Genomic DNA, 21,061 nt, shown 5'->3' with positions numbered 1-21,061 from the left:
AGCTCATGGATTCATAATTTCTCACAAGTTATTTTAAATCAAAATTTTAAGCATAAACTTGTGTATTTCATGGTTATGACATAGGCAAAGATATATTTTAGTTTGGGCAAACCATGAAACAATTTCTAAAAGTATAAGTCAATCAATATATATATATATATACATGATATCAAAAATTAACAATTAAAGATCTTAATCATGCCATAATAAGATTTAAGTTATTGACTTTGCTCAATTAATTTATGAGAGAGGTATCTAGAATTACCAATTCATTCTACATTCTTCAGTCAAATACCTACTAGATTTCTTATGTATGAACTTTTGGCTGATGAAGGTCCTCTCTCTTGTTTGCATGTGAATGTTTATTGTATCTTACATGGAGATATCCTTCAAGTAGAAATCTCTCATTTTCTTGCTCAAGGATCCTGCATTATTAACAAACTCCTTTTCTTTCTTGAAAGAAAGTCATTAGTTTCTTCAAGATACAAAACATTCATAGAGCATATTTCTTAACTGGGTGACTCAATCATAGGATATGACAACAATTGAATGTTGAGTCACTTTACTCAAGAGATTGCCTAAATATAAGCAAACACATGTCACTTGAACTTAAGAGATAGTTTCATTAACCAAGAAGGTTCAAGGACAAGCATGTGAGACAATAGAAAGATTTATCAAGATCAAATCAATTTCTTATTTTCAACATCAATTTAACTTAGATTCTATTTGCTTAAGATAATTATCAATAAGGCATGCTAGCTAAGTTTTGATCAAATTGCCTTAAACAATTGTTTCTATCAAAATTCAGATTATGATTCATTTGTTATCAATAAATTATGATTCATTAGAGTTAGATTGAAGTCTTGCACAAAGGCACATAATGATCACATAATCTGGTCTATTAGGTATATGATAAAATAATTATTCTATCATGCTTTTGATGCTTGTTCCAAATCACAAATTGCTTTATCATATTTGTAATGAATGTTTTCAAATAAGGTGGTTATTTTACATAGATCTTTTTTTTAATGAAATAACCACATAGAAGTGTATTCTACACATTCATTTGACAGAATATAAAGCTCATAAGCAAGCAAATGATAATGGTGATCTTTACTTCTAATCATGCAAGAATTTCATCAAGATCTATTTCATCTTTTCTTGATTTAGTCTTTTAGTAGTTATCAATTTTTCTTCATTAAGTGCATTTCTGAAGAACTCAATTTGGTTCTAATCATTAACAAGTTTTCAGATTGTTATAGGTAAAAGATTAACCATATACATATATAATTTGATTTTAGTATTTTGATAATAAATCATTAGTCTCATAAAGAATAAACTGAATTGATATTTCTTCAACTAGAATCTTTTCATTGAATATTCTATACGCATTGCTTGATGAATGATATCCAAGGATAGAAATATCTTTATCAGATTTGGCATTATTTTCAAAAGACCATATCAAACATATCATAAGCTACTGAAAAATATGAAAGATATGCAATAGATCATTTTCTATTTTTCAGAAGATCAAATGGAGTTTTCATCAATAATAGATCTAATAGAAACCATATATATGACAAGTAATGATGATAGCTTTTAACAAATCATTTAAGTAGATGACTATCATACAACATTGCCTTCTTCATTTCTTCAAGGATTCTATTGATCCTATTTTACTTATAGTGTTCTTGGTGCAGAAACAATTGCATTCAATATTATTTTCTGTGCACAACTTAATACAAAATTGGTTTTCAACACTATGCCATGATACTTCTTTACTTTCATAGTTTGCAAACCTTTTTCATTTGATCCCTTTTTGTGAGTTTGTGCCAATGCAGAAAATATTTCAATTTAAGTGCCAAGAACAAAACCAATGTAAGCTTTTGAAAACTTAGTGTTGGAAACAACAACTTTAGATTTAGAAATTGATTTTTATTTGTTTCCTTAGTTAACATGCATAGTAAACTTTGACCTTTCAGAAGATACTCTAAGTAAGCCAATGGCAAGGTCTTTTGAGATTAAGTACATACTAGCATGAGTTGATTTTATATCCCAAAGATGGTTTCTTTAATCTTGGTATTCATAGTGCATATATTCAAAGGCATACCAAGTGCACATTTTCATATCTATGATCGATAAACAATAATGCCATGGATAAAAACTCTCAATCAAGCATATAAAGAATTCATAGAGTTATTCTTAGCAACTTATCCAATAGTGAGTAAATCATACTATAAAATGAAGTGATTTGATAATATTTTCAAAAGTATTTTCTATATCACAAAATTGATCAATACTTGCAATTCATATTTTAATCAAATACTAAAGCAAAAGTAATGATGAGATGCAAGGGTTACTGATTTCATTATTATTATTTTTTAATTACTTTTCATAAGTGTATTTAAGTTTCACCCTTTAATGTGTGTCTAGAGCACCCATTTGTATGAAAGTTCTATTTATTTTATGGGTATCTTGGCACACCTTCATCTACATCCTCATATTTTCATTTTGGGTACCCAAGCTTGCTTGGGTCCTTGAGAGTTAGGACATATGGTTCCTTTTGGAACCCAGATTTGTTTAATTGTAATAACTTTACCACTTGATTTAATTATGTTAGAACGATAGGTAAAGTTGTTATGCCCATTCTTTTCATGTTTGAAATAAGTTATCTTATTTAATGGTTTGCTTGGTGAATTGATAACCTTTTTCTCTAGAGATTTATTATTAAGTAAAGGAGTCAAGCCAAATTTTGATTTATCATAAGCAACACATTGGCTTTCAAACATTATTTTTAATCTTTCTGAACTTACATTGAATTTGTTAATAAGAGATTTTGATTGGTTAATTTCTTTACTTAAGTTTTGATTTTCTTTAATTAAACTCTGATTTTTTTGAATCAATTGTTCTAAATTTAACCTTAAGCTTTTATTTTCAGAATTTAGTTTATCTTGTATTTCATCACTAGAGTTTCTTTCTTTTGAAATTTTCAGATTTAGTTTCTTAAGATTTTTATTCTTTATAGCTAATTTTTTACATTCACCATACAAATCATGAAAAGCATTTAATAATTCATCATAAGAGAATTCTTCTTGAAAATCATTTGATATAAAGGTAGATTCAGATTTTACCTTATCTTCTTGTGCCATGAAGCACAAGTTAGTTACCTCTTGTAGTTCTTTGGAGCTAATATCATCATTGTTGCTCCTAGCTTTCAATTTCTTGCTTGACTCTTCCTTGGTCAAGACTTTCTTGCTTTTTATCTCTTTCTTCCTTTCTTCTTGCTTCCTCTTCTTCTTTGTCTTTAGGAAGCTTTTGAATCTTTCTGTGTTTGGAAATGGATCCTTGTTTTCATCACCGAACTCTTTATTTTTTGAACTGTTCTGCCTCGGAGTTGACTCGGGCCTTATTGGAGTCGACTCTGAAATACTTGGAGTCGACTCGACTGAGGTGGGAGATTCAACACTTTTTTCTGCAGTCTCATTGTTAGTATGTAATTGAAGCACATGTGAGCTAATCTGAGATTTATCATAAATATTTTCTAAAGTATCCCAGATCTTCTTAGCAGATAAGCATGCAGAAATCTTATGAAATATAGATTCATGGATAGCACAATATAGAATGTTCATAGCATTAGCATTCAATTGTGCTAAGTCTTTTTCATTGACAGCTTGAGAGAGTGTATGAGAGTCATTTATAATGATACTCCATATTTTATAGTTTTGTGATTGAACAAAAATGCGCATGCGTGCTTTCCAATATGTGTAGTCTAAGCTATTAAGTAGTGGAGGTCTATCAATTAATTGTCCCTCTTCTAGAAAACTATATATTTGAGTTGTCATGGTCTTTGGCTCTTGATCGTGAGATCAATAATTAATCTTAGAGCACCTGCTCTGATACCACTTGTTGCCCAGTAGATACAACCCAAGAGGGGAGGGTGAATTGGGTCTTTTAAAACTTTTAAGCTACTTCTAACACTTTTCAATTAATTATGCTAAGTTGTATAGTTGCACAGTGGAATTTAAACTTAGCAATACGTTGATTTATCGAATGAGACTTGATTAAGTAAATTGAATATGCTTGCAACTAAAGGATGCGCGGATAAGAGTTAAGCAGGCAATTTATCTAGGTAAGTAAGTGAGCAAGATAGACAATGACAAAAAGCATCACAAACACAACAAACATATAGTGGTTCGGTGCACCCCAGCACCTACATCCACTCCCCAAGACCTCTTGGAAATTTCACTATAATCCTACAGATTACAGCCGGTTGTTTTACAAGCTCACAACCCAACTTGTTGTTTTGCGAGATAACAACGAACTCGGTCGGTTTTCACCGGCTCACCGACTAGAACCAACCGATTGTTTTTCCGGGTTCACAATCAAACCCAGTTGGTTTTCCCACAGGCTCACCAACCACAACCTTACAACGATTGTTTTTCGGGTTCACAATCAACCCAGTTGGTTTTCCCAAAGGCTCACCAACCACAACCTAACACCGTTGGTTTTCTCCTTTGGCTCACCAATAAACCTTAACCCCTTGATTCAATTCCTTGATTGAATCAAGTTACAAGATATTAAAACAAAGGTTTAAAACAAATCAAAGCTTCTTAAACAAGCAAATATAACAATATGAACAAATAGAGTAAAGAGAAGCCCTCAAACAAGTTGTGTAGATGAGGAAACTCGGCTTCTTCTTTACTTGACCCTCTTCTGATTTCGCACGAGGTAGAGGATCACTGAGGCAGCACACAGTTGGAGAGAAAGCTTTGGGATTCACTCGGATGCTCTTCTTCTCTCTATTTTGCTTTGAATGGCCCTTTTGTGCTTTTGGGAGATTTTTCATTGAGATCTCTTTTCTAAATGTTTTCTCCCACTTCCATACCGTCTCCCCTAGCTCTCCTCTTGATTTTATAGCTTTACATGTCGTGGAACCAGAAATCTAGCCGTTAGAGATAAAAATAGTGCCGTTGTCCACAGTCTGCAACTCCTGACAAAGTTTCCGTTGGGATCGGAGTCGACTCGCGCGATCTGGAGTCGACTCGACTGTAGCAGGAGTCGACTCATGCTTTTCTGGAGTCGGCTCGGCAACTGTTCCAGATTTGAATTAAAGTGGTCTTCTCGACTGGGAGTCGACTCGACTTAACCCGGAGTCGACTCGCCAAAATCTGGAGCTGACCTTGCACTTTTGGAGTCGGCTCATCCCAAGAAATCCATGGATGCATTTGTCAACTTTGCTTACTCGAGTCGACTCGGAAATTCTGGGAGTCGACTCGGTGCTCAGAGTCCGAACTCCCGAGCTTCTGTCTTTTGGCTCGTGCTGTCTCGGAGTCGACTCGAACTGTCTCGGAGTCGACTCGGCCCTCAGTATCCAAAAAACAGTCTTCTGTCTTTTGGGGTCGCGCTGCCTTGGAGTCGGCTCGAACTGTCTTGGAGTCGACTCGCCTCTCAGGGACGAAAATGCCGTCTTCTGTCTTTGGGGTTGCGCTGCCTCGGAGTCGACTCGGATTTTGCGGGAGTCGACTCGGCTCTCAGTGTCTGAAATTGGCTCTCTGACTTTTTGCTTGTTTTCCTCTGGGAGTCGACTCTAGCTTCCTTTGGAGTCGACCTGCCAACCATCGGAGTCGACTCGAGTTCCTCAGGAGTCGACTCGGCTCTCAGGGTCCAAAATAGCTTTTCTGTGTTTCTGCCTTGTTACTCCCTGGAGTTGACTCGTACTATCCAGGAGTCGACTCGAGGACTATTCTTTCGGATTTTTCTTTGAATTTGCTCTTCCAACTTGAGTCCTTTGAACTTGAAACTTGGGTCAATAAATTGTAGCTTTCTTCCAACTTTTTTTGAGAGCTTTGGAGGCCTTCTTGTGTTCTTCCAACTTGCTATATTCCTTGCAAAATAACTATCTTTCTCCTTGCAACACAAACGTTAGTATTTATACTTCAAGGTTTTGTGATCATCAAAATCAATCTTTAAATCAATCTTTGGGTCATCACACTTGGATGTCTATCCACTCGTCAGTGACTTGCTTGATGTTGCAGTAGTGTGACTGGTCCTTTGACCTGCGGTGCTTCGGCTACTCACAGTGAGGTTATTGTAGTTTGACTGCACACATACATGGTCTCTAGCCATATGGGTCCATCCAGTGTAGATTGGCTGCAGTAAGTTCACTGTAGGAGTAGGGTATGCACCTATAAGGAATCTATCGACCTTGATAGATAAGGAGAGATCCTATGTGATTTATAAGACTGAGTTCGTAAGACCTCGGCCGAGGTAGTATGCATAGTGGAGAAAGAGTTTTCCACTCTTGAACTTAAGTCGAATAAATCTTCACATATGACAGACGATGAGGTTTGACGAGTTGTCCATGACCTCCGTCCTGTAGGGATCCACGATAGTAGGACTGTATCACATGACAACTGCACCTAGAGGTTCATCATTCCATTCTGCTGGGTAGCCACTACATGCTGCTAGGTGTCACTGGTGGATGGTGGGACTCATAGGAATTGTCTCGATGATCGATAAACCCTAATGAGTTGAGTTGGAATCGTTCCAACCCATTGAAAGGAGTTTTCAATGATATAGTGATAGAGATCACAATATATCTCACTACCAGTCAGAATAGAACCTATGGGGTCACACACACTAGAAGTATTGACCGATCCGATGGTTGAAAAGTGATTATGAATCACGAGTAAACAATTCGATTGATAAGAAGTTGAAGAAGGAAAAGGAATTAATTAATTGGACTTGAAACAAGAGTTCTACTTCGAGTAGGATTCCTTGAGTCCTAATTGGATTAGGACTGGGATTCCTACTTAGAATAGGATTCCTGCAATCCTAATGAGATTAGGAGTTTTGAATTAAAATTGGATTCCTACTTGGAATAGGATTCCTAGAAATCCTAATTGGATTAGGACTTCGGATTCAAGTAAGAATCCTAATTGGATTAGGACTAAAATTAAATACGTCCTAATATGGATTAGGATTTCTTAAGTCACAATTAATTATTAATCTAATGAATCAATAAGACTCCTAATTGGATTAGGATTGAAGAGTTCATTTGAGTCAAAATTGATTTAAGTTCTAATTGGATTAGGACTTACCTAGATTGGATCCAAATTGGTTCACCCTTGGACTAAGCCTAATTGGATTAGGGCTTGACCACATTAGGGCAATGCAAACCCTAATTGAGGTGGACTAGGGTTTACCAAGAGGGAGGGGCGCAAGCCCCTCCCCCTTTGAACACATGGTGCGGCACAAGAGAGGGGGCCGGCGCCCCCTCTTTGGAAAGTTGTCTAGGGCTCCTACTTAGTAGGAACCCTAGATGGCTATAAAAAGGCTTATGAAGCCGGCGCTCTAGTGGCATTGCTTCCCCTCCCTCTTGTGCCGTGGCCACCCTCTCCCTCTCCTTGCTTCAGCCGCAAGCAAGGGAAGAAGAAGATCCAAGTGTTGGCGGCCTCCTCCCCTTCCCTTCCTTCATCCAACGCAAGGAAGAAAAGAAGGCTGCTTGGGGATTCTTCTTCATCCTCTTCTTCATCCTTCTTCTTCCTCCTCTCAAGCATATTCAAGAGTTGAAAGAAAGAGAGGAGATCAGCTATCAAAAGAAGTCTTTGCAAGGGAGCTAGCACCCCGGGAAGACAAGAGATCTTTGATCAGGTCCTCTGCTTCGTGTGGATACCTGTAGAGGCCGGACGTTTGAACGGCTTCAAACGAACCCTCAACCTAAAACCACGAGCTTCAGTTTGCGGTGATCATCTACCCACACAAGGTGAAGATTTGATCTCCCTAAAGGTTTTAAAAGTATTAATCCTTATCTTAACTACAAACGGTCTAGAAACAGCGTTCATGCGATAAACGTCGATCCCGCTTATGCCGATTCCGCTGCAATCTGATTTTTGTTTTGAAATATCAGCGGCATAGGCGGGTTCCCAACAGTTAACATATAAGGGCGATTGGCTTTAGTGCAAGTGGGAGATTGAAAGAGTAGATGCCCTATAAGCCAATCATTTGATGGGTTTTTCTTTGTAATCCTCCCAATCATGTACTTTGACACTCGATATATATCAATAAAGGCACTGTGTTTCATCATTTGCTGCTTATCTATTTTATTATTGGATGATGAACCCCATAAATTAGGTCATTGATTTTAGGGTTATGATGAGATCATACTAGTGAGACCTAAAATCCTAAAATCCTAATTTAGAATATTCCTAGTCAAATTGGTATATTGAGTCGGGGATCAATATTACCGGAAAGACTGGCACATCTTATGTATGCTCAATGTAGAGGGTGATTGATCTCACAATCACTTGTGTGAGACACTAATACAAAGATGTGGGTGCTCATTAGAGGAATGAGTTCACTGAAATGACCAGCCATGAGAACATCTTATGGATTCTTACTTAATTATCAAAAGATGGTTCTTATAGTGGGAGTTGTGCAAGTGATCCTTAGACCTGAGATCACCATGGTACCTTGTGCACTTGAAGCTATGTTTTGGTTTACCCTCATTCACGACATTGCGTTGTGTATGGGGTATTCTGGATATGGTGGATTTTGTACGAAGGTTGTGAGTAGGTCAACAAGGAATCAGTCACTTCTAGTAAGAGAAGGTAACATCCTACTTACTCTAATCTTATGATGATTCAAGAAGCCTTTGATCAAAGCAAAATGAATATTAGAAAGAGTTTCTAATGTTTCATTGTTTGAATTATCATATAAAAGATTGAGAGAGACATGAATAAGTGATTGAGTTTGATATTGATCCATACTCATGCACTTATTCAGGATGTAGTATGACTGAGGGATTGAATTGCACAGTAACTTGCCACTGAAGGGTATGTTTGGATTTGTCCAATACATCCTCATCTTCCGGGTAGACATGATACGTTGCTAGACGTCAATCATGTCTTGTGGGTTGATCGGATCAAAGAGTTTGATTAGATCAAAGCATCAGAAAGGTTCTGATTGCTAAGTCAGGTTTAGCACTAAATTGAACCTAAATTGGATTAGAGGTATTCTAATCAGGTTAGGTCAACTTGCACCTGCACCTACTGCTGGCTAAGATAAGGAACCCAATGGGTCACACACAAGGGAATTGATCAAGGGTCTAATTGGATTAGATCATGTTGCAAGATGAACATGCTAGCACGTGTTGCAAACCCTAGCTCCTGATTCAAATTAAATTCGAATCTGATTCTTAGGTTAGGTTGATCTAATATGATTAGATCATGACCTAATATGGGTTAGCCAAGAGTTGGAACCCATTTGGCTTTAATTAGACCTGATTTGATTAGGTTTAATGCTTTCTTTAAGTTGGTTAAACCCAATTGGATTGGGTTTGATAGGGCCTTCACTTCTGGACCATTGGATCACTCCCTGGATGAAGGATCTGGTCCACTGGTTGGCACCTTCATCTGGACCATTGGATGGTTTTCTGGATGAAGGATCTGGTCCACTGGTTGGCGCCTTCATCTGGACCATTGGATGGATTTCTGGATGAAGGATCTGGACCATTAGTCAGCGCCTGAATCTGGACCACTGGATGGCTCTCTGGATGAAAGATCTGGACCGTTGCTCAGCGCCTGAATCTGGACCATCGGTGATGGCATCTTGCTTCTGGACCATTGGATGGCACCCTGGATGATGATGCCTTGATCTGGATCATTAGATGGTGCCTAGATCTGGACCATTGGCTTTGGTTCACTGCATTTGGGCACTTGGATCATCAAGATTTAAGAGGGAGACATGAGAAAGAAGTTGATACACCCTTCTCCTTAGCACCCCATCATAATGGGATGCCTCTCTTGGCACATGCCTCATCATGATGAGGTGTGTGGATGGGATGCATCTCTTTATGATGCATCCCTCCATCTCTTATAAATAAGGAGGTGCCTTGGGGTTCTAAAGATCATCAAAGAAAAAGTCTCTCCTTCTCACTCCCTTATCCCTTCTTTCTTACAAGTCTCTCTCTTTTGTCCTAACCCAAGACAAGAGGGTCTTCTTTAGGACAAAAAGGCTAGTGAATGTTTTAGAGGTAGAAAGGAAGAAGGAAGTGAAGGAAAATCAGCCAATTAAATCCTTTGGAAGGATTGAACAAATAGAATCAAATTTTGGTGGAGCTAGAGTCTTGAACCCATTCTTGTGTGGATCAACATCGGAGGGTGAACATTTGGGCACCTTAGGACATCTTCAGACATATTGGATATAGCGTGATAGGTATTCTTCTATACCAAGATTATATTTTCTACATTATTTGGTTATACTATTTAGGTGATCTTGGCTTATTAGGGTTTCATATAATGGGTCTTATAAGAAAATTTTATAATCCCGTATCTTCCGCTGCGCCCTAGGGTACTGGGAAACCCAACATTGTCATCATCAAAAAGGGGGAGATTGTTGACCCCCTAATGGATTTTGATGAATACAAAACACTAGAGTATAATTCCCTTTATATTGACAATTTACTTGAGCATTTCAGGTGTATAACTAAGAATATTGTTAAGTATTGTGAAGGCATGTTCCCATATTTTTCGGTGGATTTATTGAAGATTTTTGAGATGAAGAAAACAGATCAGGGGCAGCCGAGACGTCTCCGGCTTGTTCCAGAGACGTCTCTGGCACGCAGAGAAGAAGCTGGGACGTCTGGAGACGTCCCCAGCACCTGCCGAGGCGTCTTGCAGGGTCGGAGTCGACTCCCGGCTTTCTAGAGTCGACTCTCTCAGAGACGGCAGAAAGGCCGATTTCAAGGGATGCGCGCGAGTCGTCTCCGAAGGACGCGGAGCCGACTCTCTCAGGGATTCCAGAGGACCCGCTTTTCGTTGAGAAAATGTTAGAGCCGTCTCCGACGTTGCGGAGTCGTCCCCACGCATAAAGCACAAAAATCCCAAGACGTCCCCCCGAGGGATGCGAGCCAGCTCTCTCAGAAAAATAGAAAAACAAGAAATCGGGCTGTTCTTCTTCGGAGTCGTCCCCAGAAAGCGCTGAGTCGACTCCGACATTGTCGAAAGATTTTTTATACAGCCGAGACGTCTCTCGTTCAAGCGGAGACGTCTCCGGAATGCCTAGGACGCGACTGACACATTTTCGCAGGTTTTGTTTGAAATCCTAACAGCTCTATTTTTGTTTCTAACGGATCTATTGCTTGCAGAACTATAAAAAGGAGTTTTTAAGTGCATGAAAAAGACTTCTCACCAACCTAACACTAAAGCATTCAAGAGAGAAGAAAGAGAGAGAGTCTCAAGGGAGTTGGTGCTTTCAAGAGGAGAAATCAAGTGCATTCAAGCCTTCTTCATCTGATTTCGTGCTCATCTACTCACTCCCACTTGGTAATCAAAGCTCGCATTCAAGCCGACGTGATCCACATCGGAAGAACCACCATCATCCAAGCTTTCAACGGCAAAGAGGGTTCTTCCGATTTTGTTGTTCTTTATCGATTTATTTGCTTTCATAGAAGCTTTTAAATTCTTGTAAAACTCTTGAACATTGTGCTTGTTCCAGTCAAGGAACTTGGAACAAGGGTTAGGCGTCCCAAGCCTAGTTTAAATTGGGGGAGTGTAGGGTTCGTTGTTAGCCCGGGTAAAAACAACGAGTTGGGTAGTTCACTCGAAAAACTACCGGACTGTAATCGCCGATTATAGTGGAAAATTCCCAAAGGTGTTTAGGGAGTGGATGTAGGAGCAGTGGAAGCTCCGAACCACTATAAACCTCTGTGTTTGCGATTGATTGTGCTTACCACTTTAAGTTTATTTTTGCACCTACACTTGTGTGTATTGTTTAATTAGACTAAAAATTTTAAAACACCCAATTCACCCCCCTCTTGGGTGACCATCTCTGGGCAACAATATGTCAAGATTTATTCGACTTAAGCTCGAGAGTGGAAAACTCTTTCTCCACTGTGCATACTGCCCCGGCCGAGGTCTGATGAACTCAGTCTCATAAATCACATAGGATCTCTCCTTATCTACCAAGGTCGATAGATTCCATATAGGTGCATACCCTACTCCTACAGTGAACCTACTGCAGCCAATCTACACTGCATGAACCCATATGGCTAGAGACCATGTATACGTGCAGTCAAACTACAATAACCTCACTATGAGTAGCCGAAGCACCGCAGGTCAAAGGACCAGTCACACTACTGCAACATCAAGCAAGTCACTGACGAGTGGATAGACATCCAAGTGACTTCTTGTCTTGGTCACGCTCAGTACCCTTGTTCTCTAACAAGCACTTGCACAATTGCTCCAGCATTCCTACACTGTGGACTTAAGACTCGTCCATCAAAGAAAGCAATATGTGCACTAATCTCAGCAGATCAATCACCATCCTCGTGATGATCCATCGATTAGGAGCAATTCAGGAGTTAATCACCAATGACACATGCCTCAAATTCTCAACTCTTCAGAATATGCGTCATCATCTTATTAATTCCTTGGACGATTCATGGACACATAAGAACATGAATGAAAAGAATGCCCAACTTAATTAGGTCAAGTACAAATTTATGTTCCAGAATAAAATAATGTGTCAGCCAAATTGGCTTTTAGGGCATACTTCTAACACCTCCATCCCTTTTGCAAGTCTTGAGAGTGTGATGGTACATGATCATCTTCTTTATCTTGATTTGGTACGTCATTAAGATTCAATTTTTCGAACTCAAGAATTTCTGCATCATCATCAGAAGTATTTTCTCTCCTAGGAGACTCGCTATCAGACTCATCAAAAATGATATGAATTGACTCTTCAACTGCAAGTGTTGTTTTGTTGAATACTCTGTATGCCCTGCTAGATATAGAGTATCCTAAAAAGATATCTTCATCTGACTTGGTATCAAATTTACTTAGATCCTCCTTGCCATTGTTTAAAATGAAATATCTACATCCAAATACTCTAAGATATTTAGCAGTTGGCTTCCTATTCTTTCAAAGTTCATAAGGAGTTTTCTTGGTTATAGGTCTTATTAAAACACGATTTAAAATATGGCAAGCAGTACTTACAGCTTCAGCCCACAAGTACTTTGGAAGATTTGACTCACACAACATCGTGCGTGCCATCTCTGCCAAGGTCCTATTTTTTCTTTCAACAATCTCATTTTGTTGAGGCGTTCTAGGTGCTGAAATTTGATGGGAGATACCATTTTTATTACAAAATTCTTCAAAGTGTTGATTTTCAAATTCAGTTCCATGATCACTTCGAATTGCAATTAAGGTGAGTTTCTTTTCAGTTATGATATTTTTATAATATTTCAAGAATGCTGAAAATGCTTCACTCTTATGTGCAAGAAATGAAACCCATGTGTATCTTAAGAAATCATCTACTATGACTAGTCCATACTTTTTCCCTCATAGACTTGCAGTTCTAGTAGGCCCAAATAGATCCATGTGTATGAGTTCAAAGGGCCTAGTGGTTGATACTATATTCTTTGATTTGAAGGATGATTTTGTTTGCTTTCCTAATGAGCATGGTCCACAGATTTTGTCTTTTTCAAAAATTAATTTCGGCACATCTTTTATCAGATCCTTCTTGACTAGTTTTGATATTAAGTCCATACTAGCGTGTCCTAGTCTACGGTGCCAAAGCCAACTTGTTTCACTTTTTCTTTCTTCATTAGTAATTAAGCATAATCCATTTTTCTTGCCTAAATCATGAAGATCTACCATATAAATATTTTCATGCCTATGTCCCATAAGTACAATGCTATTATCTTTTGGATTTGTAATTATGCATACTGAAGCTTCAAATGTGACTTTAAGACCTTTATCACAAAATTGACTTATGCTAAGCAAGTTATGTTTCAGACCATCAACTAATCAAATATTTTCTATAAATGTGGATGGAGTAATATAGATTTTACTCTTTCCAATGATAAGTCCTTTTTCATTGTCTCCATAGGTTACCACTCCACCCTCCTTAGATTCTAAAGTGACAAATTATTCTATGTCACCTGTCATGTGTCTTGAACAGCCACTATCTAGATACCATCGTTTATCCCTCTTATTAGCTGTAAGACACTCCTGCAATCAAAGTCAAGAATGTGCTTTAGGTACCCAAACCATGTTGGGTCCTTTAAGGTTAGTACTTGATGTTCCTTTTGGAACCCAAATTTTCTTGGACTTTAGCTTACTTTTATCACTCAATTTGTTATAGCTAGGCTTTCTAAGATTGCATCCATATGCTTTGTGTCCTACTTTATTGCAGCAATGACAAGTTATATTTTCGTTTTGGCTTTCACAAATATGTTCTTTAAGTATTTTTGCTTCCTATTTGTTTTATATCCCAAACCAGCCCAATCATATATAGCTTTTTGACTATCAAGATTGATATTTAATTTAGTTGAACTAAGTGTAAACTTGTCCACTAAGAATTTGTATTTTTCTGCATCTTCTTTTCGCTTGATATTTTCAGCAATTAGATTCTTGATTTCATTTGTGAACCTCCTACTTAATGTTTCATAGTTATTAGATAGTTTCAGCTTATCTTTGATAAGAGATTGATTTTTATTTTTTAGAACTTTATTTTTATAAATTAGCTTCTTGTGTTCTTCCATCAGTTCTAAAAATGCATCATGTAACTCTTCTACCGAAAAATCACATTCAAGTTCAAAATCTACCTCATCGTCATTGGCCATGTAGCAGATTTGGGCCGTCTCTTGTTGATCTTCCTATTCCGAACTTGACTCTTTGCTTTCACTCCATTCAGCCATGAGGTTTCTCTTTTTAAATTTTCTTGCCATCCATTTCAATTCCGGGCAATCTATCTTGAAGTGCCCGGGCTTGTTACACTCATAGCATATTGGCACTTTTTTTCCTTTTCTTTTTCTTTTCCCTTTTTCCGACTTGAGCTACCTCTTACGAAAGGTTTTTTTTTATTGAATTTCTTTTTACCTTTCATGAATTTTCTGAATTTTCTTGCAAGCATTGCCATTCCTTCTTCATCATATTCCTCCTCATCATCGAACTCCTCTGATGCAGTTTTCTGCTTTGGAGCTGTGGATTTCAAGGCAATGGTCTTCCTTTTCTTAACCTCCTCTTCTGAGTTTTGTTTCATAGTCAGCTCATAGATCATGAGTGATCCTAGAAGTTCTTCCAATTGCAGTATATTCAGATCCTTTGCTTCTTGTATTACAGTTACTTTGGCCTTTCAAACTCTTAGTGGAGATCTGAGAATTTTTCGCACTAGTTCAGAGTTAACATAAGACTTTCCCAAACTCTTTAGTCCATTTATGATTTCAGTGAATCGAGTGAACATTTCAGTTATGGACTCAGTGGATTCCATTTTAAACAATTCATACTTATGTACTAATATATTTATTTTTGACTCTTTGACTTGATTAGTTTCTTCATGTGTGACCTCTAGTTTATCCCAAATTTATTTAGCGGAGATGCATGTGGATATTCTATTAAATTCACTTATATCTAGTGAGTAGTGAAGTACATTAATTGCTTTAGCATTTAATTGTGCAAGTCTTCTATCACTCTCATTCCAATCCATTTTAGGGTTAGGAATGATTGTGCCCTCTATACTAACTGTGGGTGTGTGTGGCCCCCTAGTTATGATGTTCCACATGTCATAGTCTAGTGCTTGAATGAATATCCTCATCCTAGCTTTCCAATAAGTATAATTAGTGCTATTAAACAAGGGTGGTCTATTTGCGGATTGTCCCTCGCTAATAGAACATCCTACTTGGGTTGTCATGATCTTTGACTCTTGATCGTAAGATCAACAAATACTATGAGAGCACCTTGCTCTGATACCATCTGTTGCCCAAGGTGACAAGCCAAGAGGGGGGGTGAATTGGTTTTTGTTAATTTTCGATTCCTTAATTATGTTAATTGATGAGTGAGTGATTTAGAACAATACAAACAATAAGAAGTACAGTGGTTCGGTGCTCTCCTATGCACCTACATCCACTCCCCAAGCGACCCCTTGGAAATTCACTATAATCTCGCGGATTACAGTTGGATTGTTTTTCGGGCTCACAATCCAAAAACCTTTACACTTGGTTTTCCGGGATCACTAAAAACCTATGTTGGTTTTACGGGCTCACCAACAAACCTTCACCGTTGGTTTTACGGGTTCACCAACAAACCTACACCGTTGGTTTTACGGGCTCACCAACAAACCTTACAAGATTTTAAGAAGAAGAAGAAGGTTGAAACTCCTAGATGAGCAGATATAACAAATATAAGCTACAAAGAAGAGTTAGAATATAGTTATCGCTTTGATATGGTTCTTCTCTTCTTTGTCAAGGAATGCTTCACTCTTCAAGGGTTGGTAGAGCTCTTAATGCCTCTTTTGATCTGCTCAACCACTTTCTTTTAACTCTTGAATGAAGCACCTTGATGAAGAATACTAGGGCTTTTTCTTTCTTGAGTGAACTTTGATTTTCATGCACAAGATCACTTGCTCTGATGAATAGTATCATTATAAATACTTTTCTACATGTTTAGGTTACTTTTCATTGGTTAGATTTGAAAAACTATCCGTTACTAGCCGTTGCAAGGTCAAAAAGTACTTCTCCAGAACTAGCCGTTATGCTTCTACCCGTGCTGGGGTCGACCCTAACTTTTCTGGGGTCGACTCAAACCACTGTTCATCAGACTTGGGGTCGACTCAACTTCCAGTGGGGTCGACCCAACTTTCACTAGGGTCGACTCCTGCTACAGTGGGGTCGATCCTCTCAGGGATCACAAAATCTTATATTTCAGCTGTTTTTCACTAGGGTCGACTCAACTCTTTTTGAGGTCGACTCAGGCTACAGTGGGGTCGACTCAAGTTCCATTGGGGTCGACCCTCTCAGAAATTCCAGAGACACAGTTTTGAACAACATAGCCTTGGGGTCGACTCATGTTTAGTTGGGGTCGACTCAAGCATTCCTGGGGTCGGCTCCATCTGAGGTTGGCTTAAGGAAAGTTGGGGTCGGCCCTCTCAATAAATTTCAGAGACTTGTTTTCTTGAGGCTTGAAGCTGGGGTCGACTCAAGCATACTTGGGGTCGACTCCACTACTGTTCATCCATGCCATTTTCGCAGAGGTGTGCCTGATGGTTCCATGATGTGCTAGGGTCGACTCCACCTTTGTTGGGGTCGACTCATTCCACACTTTGCTGCATCTTAAGGTTAGACTCATCCATACAATCAATGAAATATATTTCAAGCAATTTTGAATGTATGCCATGATAGTGCTACATACTCTTAACAATGAAAATTATTATTTTGCCCTTAAGAGTACGTTTCACTTGAAACTTTGCTGAATTAGAATTTAGAATTCACTATCCCTTTTCTATCACAAATTTTATCTCATTATTAATCATTGCAAGACATATTGATCTCATTCTTCTAATGTATCAAGAGTGTCGAACTCAGTAATGATGTATCATGTTAACTTGTAGTACTTAATTAGATATTTCCTCAATGGTTGTGTTAATCATCAAAATAACACTATCATCCTCATTATGGATATCTCGTCAAATTCCATCGTCCGTCCTATGTTAAATTTATACGACATCCAGTTCGAGATATGAAAAATTCTTTTTGCAAAATACCTGGCCACAAATTTATCGAACTTAGTCTCATAAATCATATAGGATCACTCCTAATCTATCAAGGTCGATAGATCCCATCTAGATGCAATCCTATTCCAAAATGATCCTACTGTAGCCAATCCGCACTACAAAGATCCGAATGGCTAGGGCCCAAGCTCACATGCTCGTCAAACTACAGCAACCTCATAGTGAATAGCTGAGGCATCGCAGGTCAAAAGACCAGTCATACAACTGCAGCATAAGTAGTCACTGACGAGTGGATAGACATCCATGTGACTACTATCTTTGGTCATGCTCAGTACTTTGTTCTCTAACAAGTACTTGCATAATCACTCCAATGTCTCTACACCGTGGACTCGAGACTCGTCCATCTGACTAAGTGATCTGTGTACTAATCTCAGCAGATTGATCACCGTCCCTCGTGATGGATCCATCGATTAAGAGCATTTAGAAATTAATCCCTAATGACACATGCCTCAAATTCTCAACTCCTTTGAGAATATGTGTCATCATCTATTAATTTCTTGGACGATTCATGGACACATACAAAACATGAATGAAAAATAAATTGCTCAATTTTATTTATTAATAAGAGTCAAATTACAAATTTATGCTCCAGATTACAAATATGCGTCAGCCACGTTGGCTTCTAGGACATACTTCTAACAATCTTCCACTTGCACTAAAGCCAATCAGACATGTATTTAAGTCCCATTTTTTTAAGATGGACTTCTAATTTCTTCTGACTCAGCTGCTTAGTGAATGGATCCACCACGTTATCAGTGGAGTCTACTCTCTGCACCTCTACATACTTCTTTTCGAGGTAGTCGCGAATTAGATGAAATCGCCGCTCTATGTGCTTGGACTTCTGGTAAGACCTCAGCTCCTTAGCCAGTGCCATGGCACCGTTGTTGTCGCAAAAAAGGGTTATGGCATCTGATGACATGACTCTTAGCTCTTCGACAAACTTCTTGTACCAAAATGCTTCCTTCGCAGCATCTGATGCAGCAATGTACTCTGCTTCAATGGTAGAATCTGCAATAATCGGTTGCTTGGAACTCTTCCAATTTACCGATCCTCCATTGCATAAGAATATATACCCTGATGTAGACTTTCTATCATCAGGGTCAGTCATGAAGTCTGAATCAGTATATCCTTCTACCTTTAACTCTGTGCCTCCCCCAAAGACCAAAAACATATTCTTAGTCCTTCTCAAATACTTAAGGATATTTTTCACAGCTATCCAGTGCTCCTCGCTTATATTCGACTGATATCTACTCATGACACTCACAGCATGTGCTATATCAGGTCGAGTACATAGCATGGCATACATGAGGCTCCCTATTGCCGATGTATAAGGGATCCTACTCATGTGCTGAATCTCTTCAGATGTTTTGGGATACATCTTCTTGGAGAGATTTATCCCATACCTTAGGGGTAACAATCCCCTTTTAGAGTTTTTCATGCTGAACCTCTTCAGCACTTCCTCTATGTACATTTTCTGTGATAGGCCAAGCATCCTCTTAGATCTATCTCTATAGACCTTAATTCCCAAAATATAAGATGCTTCACCTAGGTCTTTCATGGAAAACTTCTTAGACAGCCATAACTTGACCGATGTGAGCATGGGAATATCATTCTCAATTAGGAGTATATCATCCACGTACAATATGAGGAATACTATAGCCCTCCCGCTGACCTTTTTGTACACACATGGTTCCTCTTCATTTTTGATGAAATCAAACAATTTGATCACATCATCGAAACGAGTGTTCCAACTCCGAGATGCTTGCTTTAGTCCATAAATGGATCTTTGCAGCTTGCAGACCTTGTGATCACCATCACTGAAAGTGAAACCCTAAAGCTGTTTTATATAGATATCTTTCTCAAGATATCCATTAAGGAATGCAGTTTTCACATCCATCTGTCATATCTCATAATCATGATAAGCTGCAATGGCAAACAACGTTCGAATGGACTTCATCATGGCTACCGGTGAAAAAGTATCCTAATAGTCAATGTGATGACCCAAAGATTGATTCAAAGATTGATTTTGATGATCACAAAACCTTGAAGTATAGATACTAATGTTTATGTTGCAAGGAGAAAGATATTTATTTTGCAAGGAACATAGCAAGTTGGAAGAACACAAGAAGGCCTCCAAAGCTCTCAAGAAAAGTTGGAAGAAAGCTACAATTTATTGGCCCAAGTTTAAAGTTCAAAAGGTTCAAATTGGAGGAGTAAAATCAAAGGAAAAATTCGAAAGAATAGTCTTCGAGTCGACTCCTGAGGAATTCGAGTCGACTCCAATGTTTACCGAGTCGACTCCGGGGAAGTATGAGTCGACTCCTAGGAGTCACAGGCAGAAAAGTCAGAGAGCAGTTTTCGGGTCTGAAATTCGAGTCGACTCCAGTGGAACGCGAGTCGACTCCGATGGTTGGCAGGTCGACTCCAAAGAAAGCAAGAGTCGACTCTCAGCGGTACATAAAGAAAAAGTCAGAGAGCATTTCATGGACTCTGAGATTCGAGTCGACTCCCGCAATACACGAGTCGACTCCGAGACTGCGCGACCATCAACAGACAGAAGATCAAGTTACTGCCTCTGAGATTCGAGTCGACTCCCAGACAGCTCGAGTCGACTCCACGATAGCTTCACGTCAAAAGGGAGAAGACCAACTTTCAGAAACTGAGAGCCGAGTCGACTCCGAGGAAGTTCGAGTCGACTCCAAGACTGGATGAGCCAAAAGACAGAGAATCGGGAGTTCGGGCTCTGAGATTCGAGTCGACTCCCAGGACAGTCGAGTCGACTCGAGTGGATCAAATTCAAAATTGGATCCACGGACTTCAGTGGATGAGCCGACTCCGAAATTGCCAAGTCAGCTCCAGAAGTTGGCGAGTCGACTCCAGGTTAAGACGAGTCGACTCCCAGTCAAGGCATGCACTTTAATTCAAATTTGGAACAGTGGCCGAGTCGTCTCCAGTAAAGCACGAGCCGACTCCTGCAACAGGCGAGTCGACTCCTGATCGTGCGAGTCGACTCCAATCCCAACGGTAATATTGTCAGGAAGTGCAGACGGTGTCCAACGGCTCTATTTTTGTCTCTAACGGCTATATTCTTGTTTCCACGCCATCTAAAGCTATAAAAACAAGAAGAGAGCTAGGAGAGAACTTATGGAAGTGGGAGAGATCATCTAGGAAAGAGATCTCAAAGAGATTACAAAGAAAATCTCCCACAAGCACAAAAGGACCATCCAAAACGAAATAGAGAGAAGAAGAGCATCCAAGTGAATCCGAAAGCTTCCTCTCCATCCGTGTGCTGCCTCGGGGATCCTCTACTTCATGCCAAATCAGAGGAGGATCAAGTAAAGAAGAAGCCGAGCTCCTCCATCTTCAAAACTCGTTTGAGGGCTTCTCTTTACTCTATTTGTTTATATTGTCATATCTGCTTGTTTAAGAAGCTTTGATTTGTTTTTATTCTTTGTTTTAATATCTTGTAACTTGATTCAATCAAGGGATTGAA

Source organism: Phoenix dactylifera, chromosome 4 (genome assembly GCF_051530095.1).
Source record: "Phoenix dactylifera cultivar Ajwa chromosome 4, Ajwa_hap1_PhDact_Kaust_v1.1, whole genome shotgun sequence".
Lineage (NCBI taxonomy): Eukaryota > Viridiplantae > Streptophyta > Magnoliopsida > Arecales > Arecaceae > Phoenix > Phoenix dactylifera.
The sequence above is the reverse complement of the archived record's forward strand: the minus strand, read 5'-3'. Positions refer to the sequence as shown.